Genomic DNA, 6,941 nt, shown 5'->3' on the forward strand with positions numbered 1-6,941 from the left:
CCCCGCTTCGGGTAAAACACGAGCCCTGGATGAGCCCTGCTTCTCTCTCTCTGTCCCTTGTGGGATTCTCTAGAGCTCTCTTTCTCTCTCACTAGCGCCATCTCTCTCCCAACAAAACATTTAATAGAATAGGAGGGTCTATCTAGTTCTATATCAGAAGGAAGGATGGATATTAGGGGCAACTAACAGTTTCTGCTTCAGTGGCAGAGCTCAGATTTAAAATACATCTGAAAAAACATTTAAACATTTAGAAAAAAATCTTTATTTATTTTTGAAAGAGAGAGAGAGAGAGAGAGAGAGAGTGAGTGCAAGCAGGGGAGGAAGAAAGACACAGAATCTAAGCAGTCTCCAGGCTCCAACCTGTCAGCACAGAGCCTGATGTGGGGCTTGAACTCACAAACTGCGAGATCATGACCTGAGCTGAAGTCCGGACGCTTAGCCAACAGAGCCAACCAAGCGTCCCCGTGAATTTTTTTAAAATTAAAATAAAATGCATCTGTCTGATTCCAAGTGTAGAGAACAAGGGAGTCACTCGTGTCAAGCAGAGGCCTGTATCAAGCAGTGAGACAAGCAGTTAAGGGCAGTACAGCTACAGGGTTGCAGAAACCAGCATCAGCTGATACCCCTGAGGTCTGCAGGGGCCCAAGCCTGATTAAATCCCTTTAAAAAGGGAGGATTTTTGCAGCAAACTGTCAGACGCTTCAGCCATGACCCCTCTATGTCTTACCACTTAAAAAGAAAGCAGTGGCTGCCCAAGGACTTCCGAACAGAACCGAGATCCTTCCTTGCTGGAGCGTGATGGGCGGTAAGGGCCGGGAGCTGACTCAGACTGGCCAGAGGCTTATCTCCATTGTGCGCCCACAGACTGACTTCAAGTTTGGTCTGTTAGCCCCTCCGTTATCTTGTTTGTCGCGTGACTTGTCTTATGTTCTGCTTTTCGTGCTGTATAAGAAGCTGAGTTAATTACATGGTGCGATGTCACTGAGTTTGGAATCCTGAACCCCCTTGACAATTACATTACCTTGCTTTAGGACTGCATAAAGCTGTCACTGTGGAAAGACACAACTTGTTTGTGCAACTTTAGAGCATGCTCTTGATATCATTCATTTAATTCCACCTGTAGACATAGAAAAAAAATTTTTAATGTTTATTTTTGAGAGAGACAGAGCACAAGTGGGGGAAGGGCAGAGAAGGCGGGGGTGGGGGGGACATAGGATCCAAAGCGGGCCCTGCACTGACAGCAGAGAGCCTGATGAGGGGCTCAAACTCACAAACTATGAGATCATGACCCAAGCCAAAGTTGGATGCTCAACTGACTGAGCCACCCAGGTGCACCGACCTAGAAATGTTTTTTTTCCCCCAATGTTTTCTTCATTTATTTTTGAGAGAAAGAGACAGGGAGAGAGAGAGAGAGAGAGAGAGAGAGAGAGCGGGGGAAGGGCAGAGAGAGAGCAAGACACAGAATCCGAAGCAAGTTCCAGGCTCCAAGCTGTCAGCACAGAGCCTTATGAAGGGCTTGAGATCATGACCTGAGATCATGACCAGAGCTGAAGTCAGACGACCAACCAACTGAGCCACCCAGGCACCCCTAGAAATGTTTTTATTACTGTCATGGCTTTAAGGTATATACGCATCTAAAGTCACACACATGAATGTTCCTTCATATAAAAAGTCATCCACTTAGACCTGGGGCCTGTTGTCAGGTTTTCTATTTGCACGTTCTTCCTGCTTGTTCCTCAGTTTCATCGCCAGCTAACAATCAAGTGTATGGGGAGATTTGGAAGAAAAGGTTTAAATAGGAAGACTTCACACTTCTTTTACGGTTTATAGTCCGTGTTCAGAAGTCAGGAAGTACAGATATATTTGTATTTCTGGTGGCCTGGAAACCACAGGACTGAACAAAGTCCTCCCCTCTCACCGCATCTCACACTTGATTCTGCAACATGAGAAGCCCAAGTTAACTGACTTCTGAGGGTCCTTCAATCCCTTGGGTTTCCTTTGATCTCAAGTCTGGGAGCGGGCTCCACCCACCTTCATCAACCCTCCAAAGCTTCCTTCTATCTGTGGAAATACCACAGTATGTGGACTGAGGCTGTTATGTGTGTGTGTGTGTGTGTGTGTGTGTGTGTGTGGTAAAATACACATAACATAAAATTTACCATTTTAACCATTTTCCAGTGTATAATCCAGGGGCATTTAGCGCGTTCATGCTGTTACGCAACTATTATCACCATCCAACTCTAGAACGTTTTCATCTTTCCAAACGGAAACTCGGTCCCCGTTAAACACTGACTCCCCGTTCCTCCTCCCCCTCCCCCTTGGCTACTCCACTTTCTGTCTTTCTGAATTTGACTGTTGTAGGTATCTCATATCAATGGAATTGTATAATGTTTGTCCTTTTGTGACTGGCTTATTTCACTTGGTGATTCATTCCTGTTGTAGCATGTCAGAATTGTATTCTTTTTTAAAGGCCGAATAATATTCCATTGTATGTAGACATCACTTTTTGTTCATCCTTGGGTTGTTTCGACTTTTTGGCTACTGGGAATAATACTGCTATGAACATTGATAGATAACATTGGTTAGGTCCTTACTTTTGATATTTTGGGGATATATACTTAGGAGTGCAGTTGCTGAATCATGTGGTAATTCTATGTCCATTTTTTTAAGGAAATGCCAAACTATTTTCCACAATGCCTCCACCAATTTACATTCCCACCAGCCATGCACAAAGCTTCCAGTTTCTCATCAACATTTGTTCGTTTCTGATTTTGGTTTTATTTTTAAAAAAACAATAGCCATCTTAATGGCTATGAGAAGTGGTTTCTCATTGTAGCTTTCATTTGCCTTTTTCTCATAGCTAGTGATGTTGAACATCTTATTTATTTATTTATTTTTAATTTTTTTCTATTATAAATTTTTTTCAACGTTTTTATTTATTTTTGGGACAGAGAGAGACAGAGCATGAACGGGGGAGGGGCAGAGAGAGAGGGAGACACAGAATCGGAAACAGGCTCCAGGCTCCGAGCCATCAGCCCAGAGCCTGACGCGGGGCTCGAACTCACGGACCGCGAGATCGTGACCTGGCTGAAGTCGGACGCCTAACCTACTGCGCCACCCAGGCGCCCCTATTTTTAATTTTTTTAATGTTTATTTTTGAGAGAGAGAGAGATACAGAGCATGAGTGGGGGAGGGGCAGAGACAGAGAAGGAGACACAGAATCTGAAGCAGGCTCCAGGCTCTGAGTGGTCAGCCCAGAGCCCGACATGGGGCTTGAACTCTGGAACGGTAAGATCGTGACCTGAGCCGAAGTCAGACGCTTAACGGACTGAGCCACCCCAGTGCCTCTGAACATTTTTTTTTTTTTAAGACTATTTTTTAAAGTAATCTCTACACCCAATGTGGGACTCAAACTTACAACCCAAGATCAAAAGTCACATGCCCTGCCAACTGAGCTGAGCGAGCCAGGTGCCCTGAGCACCTTTTCGTGTGCTAAATGCCCATTTGAGTATCTTTGGAGAAATATCTATTCAAGGCCTTTGTCACTCTTCACTTGATCTCAGGCCACAGGCTCCGAGCTGTCAGCACAGAGCCCGACACAGGGCTTGAATCCATGACCCGCGAGGTCACGACCTGAGCTGAAGTCGGACGCTTAAAGGACCAAGAAGGATCCTTTAGAATTGTGCCAGAGATCAAGGAAGATTTGACTTGACCTAGCTGATGCACGCTCTGAATTCCACTCTATTTTCTCACACTATGTGTGTTTCCCTGTGGGTCAAAATCTCACCGGGAAGTAAACAAATAGTTCAGGGATAGTTTGTAAATAGATGAATTTTGAGTCTGTAGTTAAATTGTATTTGTATTTGAAACTGAATTGAATTTGAGATCTGAGGTTTTAGTTAATTGCCTTATAAAACAGAGGTTTTATGCCGACAGCTCAGAGCCTGGAGCCTGCTTCAGATTCTGTGTCTCCTCTCTCTGCCCCTCCTCTAGTCATGCTTTGTCTCATTCTGTCTCTCAAAAATAAATAAATGTTAAAAAAAAAAAAAAAAAAGCAGCCTCCAGGTTGGGGCTCTGAATTTCGGTGCACACAGTTCAGTACTAGACAAGTCCTCTAGATGGCAGCAAAACCCTCAATATAAACATTCCCTCTGGTCTCAATTTTCTAGCACCAAGGATGGAACACAGACCCAGAGCTTCTTCCCACTATTCAACTGGTTCACCTCAGCATGAGCTAACATGCTTAAGGTGCTTACAGCTGTGATTGTTGGTTCCATATTTTGAATACTAGATTGATTTCAGTAAGGGTTCAGGTAGTACAGATTGGAAAATCTGAAATATGGATTTTCCCCACAAAAAGCTAGAGGAGCACTGATGATACTTTGAAAAAATTTTTTAATTAATTAATTAATCTATTTATTTATTTATTGGTTAGTTTACATCCAAGTTAGCATATTGTGCAATGATTTCGGGAGTAGATTCCGGTGATTTATCCCCTATGTATCAACCCCTCCAGTAACCCTCAGTTTGTTCTCTGTAGTTAGGAGTCTCTTATGTTTTGTCTCCCTCCCTGTTTTTATATTATTTTTGCTTCTCTTCCCTTCCCTTATGTTCACCTGTTTTGTATCTTAAATTCCTCATATGAGTAAAGTCATATGGTATTTGTCTTTCTCTGACTGACAAATTTCGCTTAGCATAATACCCTCTGGTTCCATCCACGTGGTTGCAAATGGCAAGATTTCGTTCTTTTTGATTGCCAAGTAATACTCCATTGTATATATATACCACATCTTCATTACCCATTCATCCATCGATGGACATTTGGGCTCTTAACACTGATGATACTTCTAACATTGCTGTAGTCTCAGTCCCTGGAACAGAGCTGTTTGAACAAATGCATGAGTGGATTGCCACAAGAAATGTACAATATTAGGCATCACCTGAGTTGGAAAAATGGCCATATATGTGGAAACCCCAGTGTACCAGCTAAGGTTCTTGACTGCAAGCAACAGAAATCCACTCTGGCTGTCTGAAGCGGAAAAGGAATTTGGGGGACAACAAGGGCGTAGATTACAGAATCATGAGGAAGCCTTCAAACTTTGGACTGTTCCCTTACTCTGCATCATGTGTTCTAGACTTGTGGGTGGATAGATCCTTTGACAAAGTCCAAGTCATGTGCCAGGGCCCCGGCTGCCAAAGGGTGAAGAGGAGGGGGATCTCCATGATGCAGCTTCCCTGTGGGAAAGGCAGTGCCTACGTCTACCACACCGCACATGGACCACCCGTGTCCCCTGGCCTGCTAGGTGGGCTGCACTAGAGCATGTCAGGGGTCTTCTCCAGCCCCTCCCCACCACCATATTTTTATTACCACTTACTTCTTCTTGACTTCTTGGGATAGTTGTAAAGACTTCAGACATTCTTGTCTTGACTTTGTTTTAATGGTTATTTTTGACAGAGAGAGAGAGAGAGAGAGACAGAGAGAAAGAGCACAAGCAGAGGAGGGGCAGAAAGAAAGAGAGTCCCAAGCAGGCTCCACACTGCCAGTACAGAGCCCAACGTGGGGCTCAAACTCACAAACCTTGAGATCATGACCTGAACCGAAACCAAGAGTCAGATGCTTAACTGAGTGAGGCACCCAGGCGTCCCTTGATTTTTTTTTAATGCAGACAAGCATATATGTTATATATATCATATATATATATATAGAGAGAGAGAGAGATATCATCTATCTATCATATATCTAGATATCTATCTATCTGTATCTATGAAAGATAGATCTATCATAGATATCATCTATATATATATAATCTATATATATATGATAGATCTATCATAGATATAGATAGATAGATATCTAGATATATATAGATATATAGATATCTATACATAAAGAGATATCATCTATCTTTATCTATGATAGATCTATCATAGATATATCTATCATATATATGATATATCTATCATAGATATGGATAGATGATATATCTCTCTCTCTCTCTCTCTCTATATATATATATATATATTTAAGTTTTAATTTTAATTCCAGTTAGTTAACATACGGTGTTATATTAGTTTCAGGTGTACAACATAGTAATTCAGCAATTCCATACATCACCCAGTGCTCATTGTGACAAGTGCACTCCCTAATCCCCATCACCTATTTCACCTACCCCCCCCCGCTCCCCTCCCCTCTAGTAGCCAACAGTTTGTTCTCTACAATTAAAAGTCTGTAAAGAAGAGTCTGTTCTCTATAAGTAAGTCTGTAAATTGTGTACACTCACACACACACAAATACACACACACAACAGAATATTACTCAGCCATCAAAAAGAATGAAATCTTGCCATTTACAGTGATGTGGATAGAATTAGAGTGTATTATGCTAAGTGAAGTAAGTCAGTCAGAGAAAGACAAATACCCTATGATTTCACTCATATGTGGAATTTAAGGGAGAAAACAGATGCACATATGAGAAGGAAAAAAAATGAGAGAGAGAGAGGGAAGCAAACCATAAGAGACTCTTAACAATAGAGAATAGACTGAGGGTCGATGGAAGGAGGTGGGTGGGGGATGGGCTAAATGGGTGATGGGCATTAAGGAGAACATTTGTTATGATGGGCACTGGGTGTTATATATAAGTGATGAATCACTAAATTAAAAAACAAAAGAGTCAGGGGTGCCTGGGTGGCTCAGTCAGCTAAACGGCCAAATTTGGGTCAGGTCATGATCTCACAGTTTGTGAGTTTGAGCCCTTTGCTAATTTGGTTTTTTCTTAAGTTCCACAGATGAGTGAAATTATATGGTATTTGTTTTTCTCTGACTGACTGGCTTAGGATTGTATTCTCTAGCTCCTTCCATCCATTTCATTGCAAATGGCAAGATTTCATTCTTTTTTGGAAGGTGGATAATTTCCATTGTGTGTGTATATATATATATATATA

General features: G+C 42.1%; 1 long non-coding RNA gene across 1 annotated transcript in view; it reads right to left on the minus strand.

Annotated features, from left to right (window-relative positions):
• Positions 1-727: 727 nt before the first annotated feature.
• LOC121015731 (uncharacterized) overlaps positions 728-6,941 on the minus strand; it is a 9,652-nt gene continuing 3,438 nt past the window's right edge. The window contains exon 2 of the long non-coding RNA XR_005783947.1: positions 728-1,117. This is a non-coding gene — a long non-coding RNA (uncharacterized LOC121015731). The remainder of the gene's footprint in view (positions 1,118-6,941) is intronic.

The sequence above is a fragment of the Herpailurus yagouaroundi genome, unplaced genomic scaffold (genome assembly GCF_014898765.1).
Source record: "Herpailurus yagouaroundi ecotype Mexico unplaced genomic scaffold, PumYag 208, whole genome shotgun sequence".
NCBI classification, from domain to species: Eukaryota; Metazoa; Chordata; class Mammalia; order Carnivora; family Felidae; genus Herpailurus; species Herpailurus yagouaroundi.